Raw genomic sequence first — 23631 nt, forward strand, 5'->3', positions numbered from 1 at the left:
TATGGTAGGTGTGGTAAAAAGACAAAGGAGCAAGACTGTCAAGAGAGTGGTAGAATGTTTGATGTGATCATTATTGGACGTACATTAGAAAAGGCAGTAAAGTCTGGATGGGACTAATATTTCGAAGGAGAATAGAGTAATAGGACTGAAGATTAGAGTTAATAGAAGTTCAAGAGTGAGAAAGGAGAATTAGGAGGTGTGATCAGAGAGCAGTATATTGGATTTCATGAATTGAGGAGATTTCTGGTTAATAGAGAGTATGAAGAAACTTCGTTTGTTGACGTCAGAAAGACAAAGAAAAACAAATGGTAGCTAGAAGTTTTAAAATCAAGAGAAAGACAAATTATTAGCTTTCATAGGAGAAACTTCTAGCTTCAGTGAAGTCCCTAGGTACATGATCAGTATACAAAAAACTATAAATAATTAACGTATTTTTTTAAGAGGCACAATTTTTAATAACAAGAACAGTAGAGACATGTAGGAATAAATCAACTAAAGGATATGCAAGACTTCTATGGAGGAAATATTTTGGCTATTATATCTTTACTAGGTATGTTTATCATAACACTTTTCCCCTTTCCTTTTTTAAAGACAGAGTCTTGCTCTGTCACCCAGGCTGGAGTGCAGTGGTGCAATCGTGACTCACTGCAGCCTTGAGCCTCCTAGGCTCAAGCGATCCTCCTGCCTCAGCCACAGGTGTGCGCCACCATGGCCAGCTAATTTTTTTTTTTTAAGAGTTGGGGTCTCACTATGTTGCCCAGACTGGTCTTGAAATCTTGGCCCCAAGCAGTTGTCCCACCTTAGCCTCATAAAGTGTTGGGATTACAGGCATGAGCCACTGTGCCCAGCCCCTCCTTTCTTTTTCTATTTGTTGCAAGAGCATCTGTTCCTCTCACTGAGAAACACATTTCTAGACTAAGCCAGACCATCAAAAAAATTGTATAGGTACTTAGACAAAATTGTGTAAAACTTTGTAGAATTGATATTACAGAATTGCTTTTACTATAATTCTTTTGACATTATTTGATGATTTTCTAAGAAACAGGTTTATGGAAATTCTCTGTGTTTATTTTAAGTATTACAAATGTTGATTATATCTTGTTAAATAACATGAGTTGATTAGAAAAAAATTCTTTTTGACTGGGTGCGGCGGCTCATGCCAGTAATGCCAGCACTTTGGGAGGCCAAGGTGGGCAGATCACGAGGTCAGGAGTGGCCAGTAGTGGAGACCAGCCTGGCCAATATGGTGAAACCCCGTCCCTACTAAAAATACAAAAAATTAGCAGGGTGTGATGGCACACCCCTGTAGTCCCAGCTACTCAAGAGGCTGAGGCAGGAGAATCACTTGAACCCGGGAGGCGGAGGTTGCAGTGAGCCGAGATCGTGCCACTGCACTCCAGCCTAGGCGACAGAGCGAGACTCCATCTCAAAAAAAAAAAAAAAAAAAAAAAGAAGAATAAAGAAAAAATTCTTTTTAATTTTTAATATCAGGACTGTTTCTCTTGAACATGTTGTTTTTTACCTAATGAATGTTGAACATTTAGCTTGTGTCTTTGGGTTAGAATTGGTTACTTGAAAACTTAGAATCTAGTTTATTGCATACTTCAATTTAGAATATAGGACATAATGTTATTCTTTTTGTGCACTTACCTCATACCTGGCTTCATGTTATCTTTCCAGTTTTAGTTTCCCTCTGTCTCATTTTCTTTATTTTAAATTTACTTATTATAGTGTACACTTCTTTGGAGTTATCTTAAATCCTATTTTTAGGGATAGGGTGAAGCAAAACATGTAAACAAGCATGCAAACAAATAAGCAATATTTACAAGTCAAGGAGTACTTAAAATCATTAGGCTAACGAGAAGGCAACTCTAATTGTTCTGAGGGCAAATCATTCAGGACCAATGCCCACAGTTAATCTTTTCTTCCTGGGCAAATCGTTTGGGACTGATAGCCCACAGTTAATCTTTTCTTCCTGGCTGCTCTGGAAAACATGCTAGACTTAGAACTTTTCTTTAGTAATATAAATATCTCTGCACTCAAGAAACATTTCTAATTACTCATTCATTCATTGTTCTTTTGAATAATTCACTGGGTGCTTGCAACATTGAGAATTCCATCCATTCTTTGCAAATATTCTCACAAAGGCATTTTCCAATATTGATGAAAGATCCATTGTGTGCTGAGGAATGTGAAGTCTCACCAGCTTTAATATGAATATAAGCCCGAAGATGTTGGTTTGTTTTTACTGCTCCTGTAATTCCTTTCTTGATTCCAGAGGTATTAGGTACTGTTGATTAAAAATATTTACGTTTTTTCAAAAGTTTCAATGAAACATTATAAAAAATAGAAGCTGGAGGGAGAACAACATTCTTTTCCCCTCATACAATCACTGTTATACTTGCTTTTAATCTTTTGTGTGTGTATTGTACTATTTTTATTATAATTTTTATGCACTTTTATAAGAAACCTAAATATTTGAATATACATGGAAAACTTTATTCACTTACTGAAGCAACATGTATTTATTAATTATTGGGGACTTACTGTGTCAGGCATTGAAGTTTAGATATAGCCTCTATTCACATAGTGTTCAGATATTCAGAATGTTCAGCATATGGAATTTTTGTCAATATTTTACTTCTTTAGATATATTTTTAAAAGAATGCCTCGGGCTGGGCACAGTGGCTTGCACTGGTAATCCCAGCCACTCAGCAGACTGAGATAGGAGGATCACGTGAGCTCAGGGGCTGGAGGTTACAGTGAGCCATGATTGTGCCACTACACTCTAGCCTGGGCAACGGAGTGAGACCCCGTCTCAAAAAAAGAATGCCTTAGGATTAGTACCACTTTAACCCAACAGTATCAGTAAAATGATTTAATATTTGTTTTTGTATCATATTTTATAAGCTGTTTGTTCAAATGATGTATTCCAACTCTCAGAATATATTCCATTCACTAAAGTTTCTTAAAACTTTGTAATAAATTGTATATATGTGCCCACACAGGAATATTAAAATTTTGTTCATTCAAAATAATGGAGACAGAGCTAGACTGACTTACTGTAAAGCAGGATAATTTGTAAAGAAATTCTAGTTGACCTTTGAACAATGTGGGGATTGGTGCCCAGAACCCTGCGTAGTCAAAATTGCCCATGTAACTTTTGACTCCTCCCGAAGTTTACTACTAATAGTCTATTGTTGACTGAAAGCCTTATTGATAACATAAACAATTGATTAATATATTTTATATGTTACATGTATTATTAATATATACTATATTCTTATGATAAATAATTTAGAGAAAAGAAAATGCTATTAAGAGAATCCTAAGAAAGAGAATACATGTTTGCTGTTGATTAAGTGGAAGTGGGTGATCATAAAGGTTTTGAACCTCATCATTTTCACATTGAGTGGACTGAGGAAGAGGAGGAGTGAGTCTTGCTGTCTTAGGGGTGGCAGAGGCACAAGAGGTGGAGGTGGAAGCGGGGAGGCAGGAGAGGCAGGCACACACGTGTAACTTCTGTTGAAAAATATCCATGTATAAGTGGACCTGCTTAGTTCAAACCTGTGTTGTTCAAAGGTTGAGCTGTAGTCTGATTTACCTAATTTTCATTGAGAGAGTTTTTAGATTTACAAGTTAAAAAAATAAATTCTGAAAGGGTTACATAGTTCTTAGGAAAAAAGGAACCAATTTCAGACACTACTCTTTGTACTCATTACTAAATATTGGCAGGATAAAGAGTCATTTAGAATTGAAATTGTAAAATTGAAGAAAATTATTGGACATTTTGAACTAGTAGAGTCTAAATTGATGAGCTTTTACCATTAATGGGGGTCAGGATATACTACTCCATAATATTCTAAGCTAAAGGAATTTGAGAAAACAGCAGAAGTAGGAAAGTCACTCTCTGCCCTCCTGCCCTTCCCTGAAGCAGGTTGTAAGACCCACATTTGAGATATGCTCTCTCTATGCCTGGAGGAATGGAATATCTTCCTTTCTGAAGACACCGGGTCACAGAGGAGAAGCTGAGTCAATAGGCCTTGCTAAGTTTCCCCCAGTTTATTACCATTAGATCATACTTTTTAATTCAATTGTACTTCTCCACAACTATCCACTTCTTCATCAAACATAGCATAAAAATACACAGGTTTACATGTTTATTCGGGTCATTATTTTCTTACAGAAGGTCCCGTGTCATATAAAACTTCTATTAAATAAATTGGTATGCTTGTCTCTTGTTAATCTGTCTTTTTTTATAGAGTTGCCTATAACAATGAATGTAGGATGGGTGAGAAAAAGATATTTCTTTTTTCCTACACCATTACAATTATGCTGTTAGTAACAGTTATTTTTGGTACCTGCTGGTGGGCTAAAGAGACCAAGCCCTTCTTTGCATCACATGTACATGTGGGCTTATGGTGGTAGCCACTTGAGGGAGCAGGTAAGGTGTATGTCATCAGAGGCTGTGTCTCAGCTTCCTAGCTTGACCTTGAGTGAGCCTGTTGTTTTTTTTTTTTCTTTCCAGAATAAAGCAGCACCTTCTTTCCTAGAATTACCCAGTAGCTGATAGAATTAAGAAGATATTGAAAATTTTGCATTTATATGTCATGTTCCCACATTTTATAATGAGTGATGAAATTGCATTGAAAAGCTTTTTGCATAGAAATGGATGTGATTTCATTCATTTTTTTCAGCCATATGTAATTTTGTTAAGCTTGCGAGATTGAGAGATTGCTAAAAATTTAGCCCACTAGAATTATAATAGTCTTGCAAATCTTTTTTTTAAATAGAAAAGTGCCCTTAGTTAGCATGATAAAAAGATTCTAAGTACATTTATCTCATACAAGAAAAAATGAAAAGTTTTTAGAATGTTCATTTGAACATTATGCTTTCTTTTATTTTGACTGTCATTTCCCCCAAAAGATGGAGAGACTACATTCCGTGTTTTCTGCTCCTTGTGAAGAATCTGTTCAGTTTCTGGTATCTTTAGGCCCTTCTAGGGTGCTTTATTACTACATGAAGTCTTGGATTTCTGACCACCACAGGCTGGTGGGTGTCCCAGCAGCCTGCTAACCCTTCCCCTAATGGCTTGGGCTAGGCTCTCTTCAGAAACATAAAAATAACTTAGCTACACTTCACTTAGAGGACCAACTTGTCTTCTCAGCTAGGATGGCTGCATTCACAGACCTGCACCATTGAGACCATTAGAGCCTTAGTTTCATACCCTGCCTCTATTTGCATATGCCTCCAAGCACACTTCCTCCATCCTTCCTCTCCTTTCTCACCTCTCTCTTAATCCTTTTTATTCTCACCTCTTTTATTTACTTGATTTTCAATCAAACACTTTCTAAATGGACTGACTTTGTACCAGGCATTATTCTAATTATCTTATTAAATATTAATTTCATCCTGACAAACCTATGAGGTAGAGGCTGTCTTAGTTCATTTTGTGTTGCTATAACAGAATACTTGAAGCTGGGTAATTTATGAAGGAAAAACGTTTATTGAGCTCACAATTTTGCAGGCTGGGAAGTTCAAGAGCATAGCACTGCGCTGGCTGGCTCCTGGTGACAACCACATGCTGGGTCAAAACATGGCAGAGAAGTGGAAAAGTGAGTGGGTACACGCAAAGAGATCACATGGCGATCGAGGAAGCAAGACAGAATCTAGGAAGCCTAATTCACTTTTATAAGAGCGTACTCTTTAGTAACTAATCCAGTCCCATGAAAGTGAGAACATGCTCCTGATGTAAGGCATTCATCTATTTATGAGGGATCCACCCCTGTGACCCAAACACCTCCCACAAGGCACCATCTCCACCACAACCATGTTAGGAATCAAATTTCAACATGAGTTTTGGTGGGGAAAAACCACATCCAAACCATAGGAAGACCATTGTCATCACTCCTATTTGGCAGGGAAACTGAGGCACAAATAAGTAATTTGTTAGTGAGTAGTGGCATCAGGACTCAAATCCAAGCAGTCTGATTCCAGATTCTGTGCTCTTAATTACTATGCTAGTCTGTTACATTGTAAATTAGCAACTGGACTCCCTAAACATTTTCCAGGAACACCTCTTCTTGCGTTAGCTGAAACGGCTCTTATCTGATTGAAATCACAGCTTCCTCTAGGTGAAGGCTGCTCATTTCACCCAATCCCACATTCCACAGGACCCAGAGGTATCATCCACATTCTCTTAGTTCTCTGTTGTTTTGTCCCTGTTCTATCCTCACACAAAGGCCTTTCCTTATTGGTGGTTCATGTTACCTGGTTTTGTTAACTTCTGCCTCTCTTTTCGCTGTCATCTGAATATTTCCTCTCCTATTTTGAAGATTTTGTTTCATAGCTCACATTGCAATGCTTGCGTCCTTCAGTAGCACGAGCACAATCTGTCCAGCCATCCTGGCACAAAGTGAGCTTTGGAGTCAGTCAGAACCATTTGCATTCCTGTGCAGCCTGTTACCAGCTGAGTGGTTTTAAGCAATTTACTTCACCTCCCAATCCTTCAGTTTCTTTACTTGTACAATGGGCATAATAGTAACTGTTCTGAAAATAAAGTGAGATAATCTATACGAAGTGCTTAGCACAGTATTGGGCACATAGACAATGTTAAATAGATGGTAACTATTATTATTAATGATAAATACTCCATTCCCACTACTGCCATCACAGCTGTTGCTTTTCTTAAAATCCCTTGACTTCTTTGACATTAGCATCCTACACCCATACACCACTCTGCCATTCATAATCAGATTTCTGAGACCTTAAACTTAGTTATAGCTATCACCACAACTTCCCATTCTAGTTGCCATTTACTTCCTTTCCACTACTACTAATGCTCCGGAACCTCACCCAGGCTTGGCCTCTTCCAGGACAGCATGGATGTATTCATTCTTAAACTAGACAAGGCCTCAAGGTATGTCATTCTCTTGGTGGCTCTTTCAATTGTCCTATCTCCTTCTGTCTGACCTGTCTGGGAAACACCGATGGCAGATCCAATCCAGTCATTTGCTTTTTTGCCCCAACACCTGGGCAAAATAAAATCCACCCTCCTTGCTGTAGCCCACAATATCCTCCATGTTCTGGTCCACTGCCTATATCTCCTGCCTTATCATGGTCCTCTCTCCCTGCCCACTGTGCTCCACTTGAACTTGCTTCTTACAGGTACTGGACTCAACAAAGTCTTTTCTGCCATAGATCTTCTGAAAATGCCTGAGTGTTCCTTCTGCTTAGATCTTTTCATTCTTAGGATCTCAAATGTCACCACTTCAGACAGTCCCTGCCCACTGTGAGTAGAGTATTTTTATAAGTAAGCTCTCTGTCACTGTACCCAGTGGGATGCCCTCATAGGTCTCATCACAGGTTGTGATTACATTATTATCTATTCGGTTTTTTTGTTTGTTTGTTTGTTTGTTTTGAGATGGAGTCTCGCTCTGTCACCCAGGCTGGAGTGCAGTTGCACAATCTTGGCTCACTGCAACCTCTGCCTCCTGGGTTCAAGTGATTCTCCTGTCTCAGCCTCCCGAGTAGCTGGGATTACAAGGTGCCTGCCACCACATCCAGCTAAGTTTTGTGTTTATAGTAGAGACGGAGTTTCTCCATGTTGGCCAGGCTGGTCTCAAACTCCTGACCTCAAGTGATCTGCCTGCCTGGGCCTCCCAAAGTGCTGGGATTACAGGCGTGAGCCACCGTGCCTGGTCTGTTATTGTCTATTTGATTGACTGTCTTTGTGGCTAGATTAGGCTCCACCAGGGCCAGGACCATGACTGTTTTGGTCACTAGTGTATACCCAGTACCGTCTATAATGTGTGACACATAAAACGCGTTAAGGCTCACATAATCCCAGCACTTTGGGGGCCTGAGGAGGGAGGATTGCTTGAGCTCAGTGGTTTAAGACCAGCCTAGGCAACATAGTGAGACTTTGTTTCTACAAAAGATAGAAAAAAATTACCTGGGCATGATGGTGCATGCCTTGATTCCAGCTACTTGGGTGGCTGAGGTGGAAGGATTGCTTGAGTCTGGGAGGGCGAGGCTGCAGCGAGCTGTGAATATGCCACCATACTCCGGCCTGGGTGACAGAGAAAGACCCTGTCTCAAATAAATAAATAAATAATTAAGGTGTTAATAAGTATTTATCAAAAGAATGAGAAAATGAAGAAATCACACAGTCATGTAGGTTGGCTCTCCTGCAAATGTATGTTTTCCACACTCAGAGCCTTGGCTCAGCAGGTCCACTGCTTCAGCTCAGTTTTTCTCATGTCTACTGTTGCTGCCCCAGCCCCCTGTCTGGAGCAACTATAACCTTCTACCCCTCTCTCAGCAGATGGCACTGAGGCTGGGATCTGCTCACTTCAAGTCCCTGTGCTTGGTGAACCTATCTGCTACTGCATTTGGCTTTTAAATTCTCATACAGTTTTGGGAAAAGAGGTGTCCTTTATCTAGTTAAGACTAACCCCTTCAGCTGTGTTCTTGGTCTGCTGGACTCAACCAGGATCTTGCTGTACCAGTTACTTCTTCCCTCCCTGTGCTTCTGTGTTTTCAGCCCTTTGTCTTTATTACCTCCTTTACCCCAACTTTACTTGCTCAATAACACCTTTCCTATCCCTAAACAAACAAAAAACAAAGTTAAAAAACCCTAAGAATTAGCTACAGAAAAATCTCTTGATCTTGAATCTCCTGCTAGCTTCTTCATTGTACCTTTCCTACCCAGAATCTTTAAAAGAATTGCCTGTATTCTCTGTACCTTTCCTACCTAGAATCTTTAAAATTTAAAAATCTTCATTGTACCTTTCCTATCCAGAATCTTTAAAAGAGTTGCCTATATTCTCTGTCTCTAGTTTTATTGTCCTTTTCTTAAACCTCCTGTGGTCAGTAGGCTATGGCCTACTTCACTGCATGCCACATCATGGGCCTCTGATAGCTTGGGAATCGCTGAATCTAGTGAATGCTCTAGATTTATTCATACAACTGAGCACTCCCTTCTTTAAATTCTCCTTTTGGTTTCTGAGACACCACTTTCTTTTTTTGTTTTTTTTTTTGTGTATTTTTTTTTATACTTCTCTCAATATATCTTCTCAGCTTTCTTCATTAGCTTATCTCTTTTTTCTTTAAGCATTTATATTTTTAGATTTCTGAACCTGACTCTCTGTTTAACTATGTTTCTCTTTTTTTTTTGAAATGGAGTCTCACTGTGTTGCCTAGGCTGGAGTGCAGTGGCACTATCTGAGCCTCCCGGGTTCAAGCGATTCTCCTGCCTCAGCCTCCTGAGTAGCTGGGATTACAGGTGCCTGCCACCATGCCTGGCTAATTTTTGTACTTTAGTAGAGACAAGATTTCACCATGTTGGCCAGGCTGGTATCAAACTCCTGACCTCAGGTGATCTGCCCACCTCGGCCTCCCAAAGTGCTGGGATTACAGGTGTGAGCCACCGCGCCTGGCCCCATGCTTCTCTTTTTGTATTTACCATCATGGTCAATCTCCCTAGTCTTCCACTAGGAACATTAAGAAATGTAGGTGTCATCCTAGTCATCCTTAATCCCCAGCATCAGTCATTTTAGATATTCATAGTCATCAAATGCTGTAAATTTTCTGTCTTAAATATCACTCCCATTCGTTCCCTACTTTCTGTTCCTATTGCTGTGCCTCAGTTCCAGCTCTGTTCATCTTTCACCCATGCTACTGCAATAGTCTCCTGGTCTACAGTCTACCGCTTTGCTTCCAGACTCTTTTTCTAAAGCACGAAACTAGCATTTTTATGCTCCCTGCTTAAAAAATTTATTGACTTACTGTTGGATCTAGGATAAAATCTATTCTTCTTGCTGTGTCATTTAAGATTCTCAGCTCCTTGATTCTTGCCTGTGTATTTAACCTTATTTCTTGTGTTGTCCACGCTGCACCCATTGTTTAAGATATGCTGAACTACTTACAGGTCCCCTGAGGCACTGGGCCATGTCATATCTTCATGCCTTAGCTGACGCTGCTGCCATCCCATGGAATCTTTCCCATTCTTCACATGATCAAGACAACAACCACTGATCTTTTTTCTTTAAAAAAAAATTAGTTTTGGCCGGATGTGGTGGCTCATGCCTGTAATCCTAGCACTTTGGGAGACCGAGGCAGGTAGATCACTTGAGGTTAGGAGTTTGAAACCAGCCTGGCCAACATAGTGAAACTCCATCTCTACTAAAAATGCAAAAACATTAGCCAGGCATGGTGGTGGGTACGTGGGATCTCACCTACTCAGGAGGCTGAGGCAGGGGAATCGCATGAACCCAAGAGGCGGCGGTTGCAGTGAGCTGAGATGGCACCAATGTACTCCAGCCTGGGTGACAGAGCAAGAGTCCGTCTAAAAAAAAATAATAATTTTTAACTATAGTAAAATACACATAATATGAAATCTACCATCTTAACTTTTTTTTAAAACATATAGTTCAGTAGTGTTAAGTATATTCACATTATTGTGCAACAAATCTACAGAATCTTTTTAATCTTGCAAAATGGAAACTCCATACCCATGAAAAACAAATCCTCACTCCCTCCTTCCCCTGGCTTCTGGCGACCACCATTCTTTCTGTCTCTATGAATTTGACTGTGTAGCTGCCTTATAGAAGTGAAATCATGTAGTATTTATCTTTTTGTGACTGACTGATTTCACTTAACATAACGTCCTTAAGGTTCATCCAGGTTGTATCATGTCAGAACTTTCTTCCTTTTTAATGCTTTATAATATTCCATGGTATATGTACATACCACATTTTGCTTGTCTTGTTATCTGTTGATGGGTTTGTTGATGGACTCTTGGCTATTGTGAATAATGCAGCTATGAACATGGATGTATAAATATCTCTTCAAGACCTTGAGTTCAGATCTTTTGGATATGTAACCAGAAGTGGAATTGCTAAATCATATGGTAGTTTAATTTTTAATTTTTTGAGGAGCTGCCTTAATGTTTTCTATAGCAGCAGGACTATTTTACATTCCCACCAGCAGTGTACAAGGGCTCCAATACTTGTTATTTTCTATTTGTTTGATAATGGCCCTTTTTTTTAACCCATATTTTGTATTGATCAAAACAGCTTCATTGTTCTTTATAACAAAGAATTGTTGTAAACTTGAATTTATGTAACTAATTAAAACTAGCAAAATAACCAATTTTATATTCGCTTTAAATATTGGAGTTCAACAAAAAAAATTTAATTTTGAGGGAAAAAAGCTGTATTTCAAAATGTTTTAAAAAACCACTGTCATGGAAATCTTAGGATGAAATGGCCTTCTTAATGGAGAGAGGCAGGAGATAAACCATCCAGCAGAGGGCTCTGTGTAAAAACATTTATTTTTACTAATGTTTAGAATACAGGAGCTAAAGAAAGGAAAAAAAAGACAACTCCAAAGTGACAGTGAATTAGGGCCTGCCTGCGGCCAAGGGGGAAGGCTACTCCAGGGTATGCTGGCATGCACTGTCCCCCCACTATTTAACATCAGTGCCACTAAGCAGAAAACTTGAGGAATCAGGGTGTGAAGACCTTACCAGCTGCTAGCGAGCATGCAGGGGAAGAAAGGGATGTCTGCGTGGCTTTCCCATGAGCTGAGAGCCAGGATACACAGGGCAGGTGGCAGAGGTTCCCAGTTCAGTTCAGGGCAGGAGGCTGAATGCCCAGGTCCAGGAAGAACAAAAAGGGGATTTTGGAGGTAGACTTTTTTGTTGTGTTAAAGAAACGGGCACATTATCCATCTCCCTGTGGCCCTTGAGCTGCTGGCCTGGCCCCCCGATCCTTCCCTTCTCCCCACAAAACCAAAATGAGTAAGAAGAGAGGTAGAAGATGAGACATTCCAAGGGTGGGGAATGCTTTAGTCACTGGAGCCCACCCATGAGAGTGAGCCTGGAGAGCACTGGGAAGCACAAGGTGAAGCTGCTGCTCCCCCTGGGGTGGGGTGGACTGGGACAGGGCAGAGCCAGGAGGGTGACCGAGAACATCCTGACTCCAGCAAAGAATCTTACGTAGCAGGAACAGAGGGCCGCAGAGAGCCACTCTGGAGGAAGGAGGTGAGGCTAAGTGACACAGGGATATGGAAAGCTCCTTGTGGCTGTGGCCTCAGCTGCTCGCTACCAGCTGCCTCGGGCAAAGAGGCTCTGGCCTGACTCGCCTCTGGGGGAAGGGAAAACTCTGGAGACCAGAGTGGAGGCAGAACAGAGAGAGAAGTGAGCTACTCTCCCACTCTTTCTAGGAGGACACTGTTTGAACCCTGTGATGACCAGGGCCTGGGCCCAAGGCAAGCAGAATGAATGCATTTCATGGAAAGCAGAGAGAAACTGGGCCCACAGTTATGCCTTGGGGCAGTGTGTTGCTCCTTTCTCCTTGAGGGCCTAGGGCCAGAGGTGGCCAGAGCTGCCACCTCAGCTTGTGGCTGCCAAAGGCAGGCTAGAACAACCACCCCAAGATTCTCTGGACTTGTGAAGGAGAGGAGGAAGAAGGGAAAGGTGGGTATGAAAAATGAAGTGGAGGAGAGAAACAGCCTTAGATATGTCGGGGAACAGGGGGGTGGCCATATCAAGAGGAGTTCTGGTTCTGGTAGATGGAAGCTTTCTCCTTCAATAGGTCCAGACACAGGTGGCACCTCCAACTTCCTTCAGGGGGCTCAGATATGGACGGAGTGAGACAGTACATTTGGTAGCCATGATCGCAGTCATCACAGAAGCCCAGCTGGTCATCATCCTCAGAGGTGCCGCAGATGTCGCAACATTTGCACTCGATGCACTGCCAGCAGTATGTCTTCACTGTCCCATCATCATGGGGGTGAAATGGAGGCAAGATGGATGCCCTGAGCAGCCACAGTCAAAACAGGACACCAGCTCCTCAGGTTGTCCCATCTTCTTGTTAATCTTTGAGTTCCCCAGGCAGAAGTTACAGTAGTTGTTGGGCAAGGCCAATCCATCAGGACCCTTTTTGGATTTCTGTTCCTCAGACTTCTGGGAAAGAGGAGTGGGTGGTTGGGAGTCTTCTTTGTCCTCGCCCTCCTCAGCCAAGTGGGAGTGGGCATAGTGGTAACTGAGGCCTGGTCGGTTCTTGTAACGTTTTCCACAAACATCACAGGCATAGGGCTTATCCTGGTCTTCCAGGTTGGAAGCATCCAGCTCCTTACGGGCACTGCCACACCTTTACCCTTGGATTACCCCTTTCCCTGACGCTTGGGAGCATCTTCTTCACAGTCCTCATCATCGAGGTTATCCAGGAAGTCATCTGGTTCTAGGATCCGCTTTTGTGCTTGACTGTTGGTCACAGGAAACTTTCCCAGGCTGTCATCATCAACTCGGGGATCTGGGGCACCTTGCTTCTCCAGGGGGTCAGTGTGCAACAGAACCTCTAAACTGCTGCTGTCCTGAGAGATCAGCCCCTCCTTCTTCAGGGTGTGGTCTGTGTCTGGCTTAATAGGTGGGAAGGAAAGTTGTGGATCTTCTTGGGGGTGGGCTCACCGCTTTTTCCACCAGTGCCGGGCAGGGTAGGAGTAGTTGTCCAGAGGCCAATCCTAGAACCCGGTTACTTCTCCATCCAGCTGTAACAATTTCTCTGGGCTACTCCAGTCTGTGAGGCCAAGAAAGGCAGGCACGCGCTGTGCTCAGCACAGAGGTGGGCATTGTAATTGTGGCCCTGCTCCATGGCATCTTTGTGGTACTGCTCCCAAGGAGCTTCATTACATTCACCACCACAGGTGCCATTTTCCTTGCTTCTCTCCCTCCAATAATGGCCATTCTAATGGGTATGAGGTGGTATTTCATTTGTGGTTTTGATTTGCAATTCCTTAATGATTAGTGATGTTGAACATCTTTTCCTGTGCTTTTTGCCATTTGTGTTTCTTCTATGGAGAAATCCTGTTCAAGTCTTTTGCCCATTTTTAAACCAAGTTGTTTGTCTTTTGTTGTTGATTTGAAGGAGTTCTTTATATTCTGAATATTAATATCTTATCAGATATATGATTTGCAAATATTTCCCCCATTCCATAGGTGGCCTTTTCATTCTATTATATCCTATGATGCACAAAAGTTTAAAATTTTTATGTAGTCCAATTTATCTGTTTTTACTTTTGTTGCCTGTGCTTTGGTGTCACACTTGAGAAATCATTGCCAAATCTAATGTCTTGAACCTTTTCCTCTATGTTTTTTCTTAAGAGTCATATAATTTTAACTCTTATGTTTAGATCTTTGATCCATTTCGAGTTAATTTTTGTATATGGTGTAAGGTGTAAGGGACTAACGTCATTCTTTTGCATGTGGATATCCAGTTTTCCTAGCACCATTTGTTGAAAGACTGCTGATGTAGTTTGTGTGTTATCCCTTCCCAAATTGTATGTTGAAATGTAATCCCCAATGTTGGAGGTGGGGCCTTGTGGGAGGTGATTGGATCATCATCCTCCTGGTACCGTCCTCATGCTAGTAAGTGAGTTCTTGTGAGATCTGGTCATTTAAAAGTGTGTGGGACTTTCCCCTCTCTCTCTTATTCCTGCTCCCACCATGTGAGATGCCCGCTCCCCCGTGCCTTCTGCCATGGACTGTAAGCTTCCTGAGGCTTCCCCAGGAGGAGATGCTGGCATTATGCTTCCTGTACAGCCTGCAGAACTGTGAGCCAATTAAAGTCTCTTTTCTTATAAGTTATCCAGTCTCAGGTATTTTTTTTTTAATAGCAATGCAGAAATGGCTTAATACAACTGTCATTTCTCATTGAATGATCTTGGCACCGTTGTTGAAACCATTTGACTGTTGTCGTAGTCCTTTCCTGCTGTTGTAACAACATACCTGGACTGGGTAATTTATAAGCAACAGAAATTTATTCATCACAGTTCTGGTAACGAGAAGTTCCAGATCAGATCACCAGAAGATTCAGTGTCTGGAGAGGGCTCTCTGCTTCACAGATGACACCTTGCTACTGCATCCTCACCTAGTGGAAGGGGAGAATGCTGTATCTTCATATGGTGGAGGGGCAAAAGGGACAAAGACAAAAAACAAAAGTGTTTTAAGACCCCAAAATCTCTTTTAAGGACAGTAATCCCATTAATGAAGGCAGACCTCTTGTGACCTCTTGACCTAATCAGCTCCCAAAGGCCCCACCTGTTAATACCTTTACCTTGGGGCTTAGGTCTCAACGTAAGAATTTTGGAGGGACACAAACATTCAGACCATAGCAACCATATATGTGAGGGTTTATTTTTGAGCTTTCTATTCTATTTCATTAGCCTATATATTTGTCTTTATGCATATATGACACTGTCTTGTTTACTGTAGATTTGTAGTAACTTTTGAAATCAGAAGTGTAAAATCTCTTAACTTTGATCTTCTTTATCAAGATTGTTTTGCTATTCAGAGATCCTTGAGGTTCAATATGAATTTTAGGATGGATTTTTTTAAATTTCTGCGGAAAATACCATTGGGATTTTGATAGGGTTACATTAAATCATTAGATTGCTTTGAGCAGTATTGGCATTTTAACAATATGTGGTGCTTCGGTTCATTAAAACAGGCAGGATGTCTTTTCATTTATTTGTATTTTCTTTAATTTCTTTTAGCAATGTTTCGTAGTTTTCAGAATATGCATCTTTTACCTCCTTGGTTAAGTTTATTCCTAAGTATTTTATAATTTTTGTATTCCTAATTATTTTATAATTTTATTTATAATGTTGATGCAATTGTTTTCTTAATTTCCTTTCACATTGTGTCATTGACCTTTCATAGAGACTTATTTCAAGTGTCACTTTTAAAATAAAGGTCTTTTTTCTCCAAAGTAGAAATGATCCTTTTATCCTCTTATCCCCTATATCTCTACTGTAGAAACTATAACAAGTTAGTGTAATCGTTTAGAAATCTAACTTTCCCAACCAGAATTGAAAGCTGTTTGAGGGAATCTTCCATCTTTGTGTCCTCAATTCCTGCCACGTAATAGAGATTCAGTAAATATATTTTAATATATAAAGCAATGAAAAAAAGTCTGATGCACACGTAAAAGTTTAATTGAAAGAACATTTAACTTTAGGTAGTCTCTCTTCCCTCATTTACATTTGTATCTAAATCTTTGCATGAGAATTAAACCAGTCCTGGTGTTCTAGAATCCCCTAAGGATGATGTACCAGAACTCTTTGTGGCAGTTCACTTGGATTTGCTGGTTGTTAGGATAAGAAGGGACCTGGGAGACAATTTATTATGGTCTCATCACTTTTACTGTCAGGGTTAAGTGATGTGTCCAGGAGCGCAAACTAAATAATGGGAGAACTAGGTTGGAGTTAGAAGGCTCAGTCTGGTTCTCTTTATCAGCTGTGGTAGAATGAGTAGAATTCCTCTGGCATCAAGATGTATTATAAAGACGTGCTTTTAAGAATGATACTTAAAAATTCTACTTGTCAGTTTTACACAGTAATCAACTGGAAATATCTATTTAAGATGAGGACTATAAAATTTTTAAATTGAAGTTGGTTTCAACATTATGTCAGCCTTTATATTGAAACATATAGTTCAAGTGACTTGCTAAGACTGTCTAAAATGAAACTGTTTAAGCAGTATGTGGATACAGGAATGCTTTACATGTTAATAGTAATATTATAGGAACAGCAAAAACAGCTTTATGGCTTTTATTTCTTTAAAGTTTCTGGTGACGAAAAGTGATTCTAAAATTTTATTGAGATTTTTCATACTATATGTGACACAATTTTAGTATAACTTACAATAGTAGTAGAAAGTATCTTACAATTGGAAGACATGGAAAATACTCATGCTTGCTATTGTTTAATAACACATTAGTTTTGTTGTTGTTGTTGTTGTTTTGTTTTTTAAGACCGTGTCTCACTCTGTCACCCAGGCTAGAGTACAGTGGTACCATCACAGCTCACTGCAGCCTTGACCTCCCTGGGCTTGGGTGATCCTCCCATTTCATCCTCCTAAGTAGCTGGAACTACAGGCATGGGCCATCACACCTGGCTGATTTTTTTTTTTTTTTTTTTTTTTGTAGAGACAGGGTTTCACCATGTTGCCCAGGCTGGTCTCAAATTCCTGGGCTCAGGCAGTTCTCCCTCCTTGGCCTCCCAGAGTACTGGGATTATAGGCATGAGCCACCTCACCTAGCCACAAATCAAAAATTGAACATGCCATTTTTGTTACATCCACATACTGAAATAATATATAGAGATACTTGACTTATGGTGCAGTTACATCCTAATAAACCTATTGTAACTTGAAAATGAATTGAATACATTTAACTTACCTGAAAATATAGCTTAGTCTAGCCTACCTTGAATGTGCCCACAACACTTAACATTAACCTATAGCTGGGCAGAATCATCTGGCAACACAACACACTATAGAGTGTTGGTTGTTACCCTTGTGATTGTGTGACTGACTGGAAGCAGCTCGCTGCTACTTTCCAGCATTGAGAGAGAATATTATACTGCATATTGCTATCTGGGAAAAGACCAAAATTCAGAATTTACAAGTACAGTTTCTACTGAATGCATGTTGCTTCTGCGCAATTGTAAAATCAAAAAATCATAAATTGAACGTTTGTAGTTTGAGGATTATCTGTATAAGTTTAGTAATATAATGAACTTAATTCCTTTTAGCATTCTAGACTATTCTTATTAATAAACCTCTTTTTGATTATTCTCAAATTGGAGATCATGTGATCGTATAAACATCCTTAACAATATTAGAAAAAGGGAGAAAATAGCAAAAGCTTGGAAAGGGGGTAAATATTTATCTTGCAAAAAGGGTATATAAATAGAAACATGATTTTGTTAAAATTGATGTTACAGTTTACTTTGAGACAACTTTTAGCAACTTCTTTTCATTTTAAGATTATTATGTAAATTTATTGCTGCTACATAAAGAGTCCACCTAAAGAAAATCTATATAAAAAAAATGTAAAGCCTAAAAAACAGATAAAGCTGTATTTGTTAGGGTTACAAATGTATTCTCTATTAAATTGTTTATTTCAGTATTCTTTTATATAGCAAAGTGTCCTTGTATGTAAATATATTTTTAAGTAGTTGTTCTTCAGACAATTTTATCTTCAGTTATAAGTTATATTATTTAGGAGGCATCCTTACCTGACTTTTTGAAGGATATCTGATGTATGTGTTTTGTGATTTTCAGTTTAGTGCTTGAAGGAATTATTCGGTTTAGTGCTTGAAGGAATTCCTCCCAGTACCACAGGCATGTGGTACTGGGAGGAATTAAGCAATCTCAATTATTCATAAGCTTCTCTTCCAGGACTTCCAACTTCTGTGTAAGTTGTTAACACAGATGAAAAATGACATGTAGGTTTCATATTAGTAAAAACTTTTCTCATCCCATATATGATATTGCTCTAACCATTACCTAATACCCTAAGCAATAGATTATACTACTGTTAGGAATATAAAATCAGTATTAAGAAGTGCTTTTCAAAAAGAAGGCATTTTCTTTTTCCCCACTTCTATGTACCTATAGACTATTGAAAAAGCACATTAATAAAAATCAAAAGTTCTTTGTGACAAATATTATTTAAAACAGTATTGTGAATAAATATCATAAAATTCTTCAGACCCAGTGAATAATGAGAGCTGTTGGGTCAAAATCTGAGGTAACTGAAATCAGTAAATTGAAAAGTGTTGGCTGGGCACAGTGGCTCGTGACTGTAATCCCAGCACTTTGGTTGGGAAGCCAAGGCGGGCAGATCACTCAAGGCCAGGAGTTCGAGATCAGATTGGCCAACATGACAAAACCCCATAACTACTAAAAATACAAAAATTAGCCAGGCGTGGTGGTGGATGCCTGTAATCCCAGCTACTCAGGTGGCAGAGGCACGAGTATCACTTTAACCTGGGAGGTGGTAGAGGTTGCAGTGAGCTGAGATTGTACCATTGCAATACAGCCTGGGTGATGGAGCGAGATTCTGTCTTGAAAAAAAAAAAAAAGGAAAAAAAGAGAAAAATGTTTTCTTTAGACTCAATTGATTTAAGATTGTTATAGCAAATAAGATAATAAATAAACATTAGGTAGTAAAGAACAGTACAAATGCCAACTGTTTTAATTTTCTGTTAACAAAAGTCCATTTCTTATATCCATCAAATTTTTTGATAAATTCAAAAATTCAAATTTGATTTTTTGATGTTGATTGGAAAGTCTTTCTTTTTATTGTGCTGAAATCTGTCCCATGAGACTATAACCTCCCAGGAGACCAAAATAACTTATTAGAGTCTCTTTTGTGCAGCCTTCAGCAGATACTGTGCTTGGCACATACAGGGGGTGCTCAGCAGGTAATAAATGAATTTGTGCTTCCACACCTTTGTGCTGTTTGTTTTCTGGGTTGATACAAACATGTTGCTAAATTGCTATTGGAAGCTCCTATATGGGATAATTCTTCAAATATTTGAAGACTTGGAAATTATGCTCTAATCAGTCAAATCTTAGGAACATAGTAAGTTAGTCCATCATGACATATGTAAAACCGTAAGACATCGCTAATACTTGACTGTTTTTGACCCATAAAAGTGACAGTTTTATATGATTCAGCCTAATATTTCAACATGAGGTTCTTTTAAAACAGTTGTGAATATGCCAAAATAGAGAGGGTCAAAGTTGGGTTATGACAGGGTAGTTGAGAAAAGATAAATTTTGGTAATTTATATGAACTCTAAGTTGATAAGTTAATTACAATGATAATTGTTAGGAATACACTCTCACTGTTTCATAACATGCTTATGCTGGACTTGTCTTTCTTTTTTTTGGCTACCCAGCATCTAAATTTTTTATACCAATCTCTTGTGTTAGTTACATTCTTTCATAGACTTCCTTGCTGCTAGGGAAGGAAAATATGATCTTGGTCTGATGCAGACTTTGAATCAGAAGCTAGCAACTTGAAGAAGAAAAGGACCATGCAGAATTCATCCTTGGGATAGGTGTGTCATCGGTGACAGCTACTACCAGTCCAAGGCCAGTGGGAACAGTTTTGGCCCTTTGTGTGCTGTCTGTGGTTTGGCACCTAATGCTCACTGGGGTATCGGTACTGGACCTGGGCTCCACCAGCACTTTGGACAGCGCATATCTCCTTGGCTTCGTGGCCTTTCAGCCTGGTCCTCTGGTCCTTGCGGTGTTGTTAGTTTTTTTTTTTTTTTTTTTGGGACTTAGTCTCACTCTGTCACCCAGCTTAGCCTCCCAGGTAGCTGGGACTACAGGTGCACTCCACCACGCCTGCCTAATTTTTTGTATTTTTGGTAGAGATGGGGTTTCACCATGTTGTCCAGGCTGGTCTTGAACTCCTGAGCTCAGGCAATCTACCCACCGTGGCCTCCCAAAGTGCTGGGATTATAGGATTGAGCCACCACATTCGGCCCTCCCAGTGTTCTTATATGAATTCTTTTCCTGCTCAACTCAGCCAAAGTTGCCATCTGTTGTTTGCAACTGAGAACCAGTGTTTTCTAGGCATTTTAATGGTCTATTGCTTAACCTTTTTTATTAGCATAGAATAGAGACAAAAAGCTATTTGGGGGCAGTGACTACCAGCATAGGGTTTTTAGAATATGCCCCAAATTTATATACCATGATTGAAATGTCACATTTAGCACATTAATTAGCATTTAGTAAAAAGTAAAATAATAATTAAAAAAAGAAAGTAACACAGTAAAAGTAAAATAACAGTAAGATCTCAAAGATGTGGTGAGATACTGTTTTGAGTTATTCACTGAGTTTCTCTCCTTGTGTTTCTTGTATCCCTTGTTCTCTGCCTGCCCCGTCCTGGGCAGTGACTAACACTCATGTTTCAGAGGAGTAGGAATACAGCAGCAAAAGTAGAGAAAAGGCTTTAGCGTTTCAACAACTAAGCATAATGATGTGTTTTTTCCTGTCCTGATACTAGAAAAGATACTCTGGGTTGGGTGAAGGAGAGTTAGAGGCCAAGCAAGAGTATGTGTTCTTGCCCAGTCTGTCATCCCATGAATGAAACAACAGAAATCCTCATAAGTCTGAAAGCAGGAGTGACCTCTGCTCCATCCCTGAGAAGTCTGCACACAGTCAGCAAAGCCAGAATTCCCTGTGCTCCCAGAGTGTACTGGAGGTGACAGAAGAGAGGATGGTTTCATGTGTCACGTGGTCCCATGGTGTTCAGACCTGTTTGGACCCTTTCCACCTTGATCTAGGATCGGCTGTTTCTGTGTGCTCAAGAGGAGCAGGAAGGCAGTAAAGGGCCTCAGGCAGCCCTAGTGAGTTCCCGCTTGCTCTGGTGTGGTATGGTAAGCTATAGGATGAAATCTTGTGTATCTGGGAGGACACCAAAGTTGCAGAGAATCCTTATATATGGGAATGAGGGAGAATCCAGCTGCAGAAATCAAGCATGGCACATGTCTTAGGAGATGCCAAATAGTGACCCAAGTGCTGCCCACGTCTCTCCCCCAATCTAAAACACTGTGACGCTCCATTAGCTACCTTCTTCAACAAAGGTACAGTCCCAGGGAACACTAAGAATTTTCAAAACGTCTAATTTTTTCCACCAGGAAGAAACAGATATTCTAGTTGAAATATAGCTGACTAGCCAGGTGTGGTGATGTATGCATGTAGTCCCAGCTACTTGGAGGCTGAGGCAGGAGGATCATTTGAGCCCAGTAGTTTAAGACGAGCATTGGCAACACTGTGAGACCCCATCTTAAAAAACAAACAAGTAGACTGGGCACGGTGGCTCACGCCTGTAATCCCAGCACTTTGGGAAGCTGAGGCAGATCACGAGGTCAAGAGATCGGGACCATTCTGGCCAACATGGTGAAACCCTGTCTCTACTAAAAATACAAAAACTAGCTGGGCATGGTGGTGTGTGCCTGTAATCCCAGCTACTTGGGAGGCTGAGGAAGAAGAATTGCTTGAACCCGGGAGGCAGAGGTTGCAGTGAGCCAAGATCACATCACTGCACTCCAGCCTGGCGACAGAGTGAGACTCTGTCTCAAAAAACAAAACAAAACTAACTATAGATGACTAAATAAAGTTACTTTCACAGATAAGTTTCATTACCCTAAAACCTTTAAAATTGCCAATCATACTTAGAATAAAATCCAAAGATTTTAGCAGCCTCTGCCTGCTTCTCTAAATCTATTTCCTGTCACTTCCCCATATCCCCACTCTGCCCTAGTTACCTTGTCTTTTATATTGTGTTTCAGACCTACTCAATATTCTTTCATCTTAAAAGTTGTTCCTTCTGCTGCAAGTACTCTTCCCCTAGATACACACATGGTTCTCTTCTCCATTTCACTCAGGTGTCTGCTCAAATGTCACATATTCAGGGCTGGATTCCCAGACCACCTTATATAAAATAGGAACCTTGTTTCTTCTGTACTCTTACCTGCTTTCATTCTCTTTATTTCACTTAACAGAACCTGACCTTCATTTATATATTAGTTTGTGGCACCAACAAATACGGAAGGCGCACAGGGCAGGAAATTTGTCTTGCTCACTGCTGTGTATTCAGCACGTAGAACAGTACCTGGTATATGTTAGGCCCTCAATAAATATTTGCTGAATAAATGAACGATCAAACTTGAGTTTGTTGACTGGAATTCATGTCCGCTGTATGGTTCTTAAAGTAACTCACCACTTTTAGCATTTGTTTGAAAATGTTTCATAGAAGGGAGAAAGATTTTAGATTGTATTTTTAAATTTTTGTGCATACATAGTAGGTGTATATATTTATGGGGTACATGAAATACTTTGATACAGGTATGCAGTGCATAATAATCACATCATGGTAAATGGAATATCCATCCCCTCAAGTATTTATCCTTTGTGTTAAAAATAATCCCATAATGTAAACCAGTATAATCACTGTGGAAAACAGTATGGATGTTCCTTAAAGAACTAAAAGTAGAGCTACCATTTGATTCAGCAATCCCACTACTAGGTATGGACCCAAAGGAAAATAAGTCATATGAAAAAGACACTTGCACACTCATGTTTATAGTGGCACAATTCACAATTGCAAAAATATGGAACCAGCCTAAATGCCCATCAGCCAATGAGTGGATAAAGAAAATGTGGTACATAGACACCATGGAATACTACTCAGCTATAAAAAGGAACAAAATAATGGTATTTGCAACAACTTAGATGGAGCTGGACCGTTACTCTAAGTGAAGTAACTCAGGAATGGAAAACCAAACATTTTATGTTCTCACTTGTAAGTGGGAGCCAAGCTATGAGGATGCAACGGCATAAGAATGATATAATGGACTTGGGGGGAAGGGTGCTAGTAGGGTGAGGGATAAAGGACTGTCTATTGAGTACATTGTACATTGCTCAAGTGATGAGTGCACCAGAATCTAAGAAATCACCACTAAAGAACTTTTCCATGCAACCAAACACCACCTGTTCCCCCAAAACTAGTGAAATAAAAATAAAAATAAAAAACCAATCCCATTATACCCTTCCAGTTATTTTAAAATGTACAATTAAATTATTGACTATAGTCACCCTATTGTGCTATCAAATAATAGGTCTTATTCTTTCTGTTTTTTTTTTTTTTTTTTTTTTTTTTTTTTTGTGCCCATTAACCATCCCTACTTCTTTCATATCCTCCTACTACCCTTCCTAGATTCTGGTAAACATCATTCTATGCTCTATCTCCATGAGTTAAA

The 23631-nt window shown here is 39.9% G+C and overlaps 1 protein-coding gene and 1 pseudogene across 3 annotated transcripts in view; one reads left to right on the plus strand and one right to left on the minus strand.

The window, feature by feature from the left end:
* The window catches only part of AKAP7 (A-kinase anchoring protein 7), a 156033-nt gene that overhangs the window by 39559 nt on the left and 92843 nt on the right, over positions 1-23631 (plus strand). The window lies entirely within an intron of this gene.
* Positions 12552-13717, minus strand: LOC100602456 (annotated as a pseudogene).

This window comes from Nomascus leucogenys, chromosome 3 (assembly GCF_006542625.1).
Source record: "Nomascus leucogenys isolate Asia chromosome 3, Asia_NLE_v1, whole genome shotgun sequence".
Lineage (NCBI taxonomy): Eukaryota > Metazoa > Chordata > Mammalia > Primates > Hylobatidae > Nomascus > Nomascus leucogenys.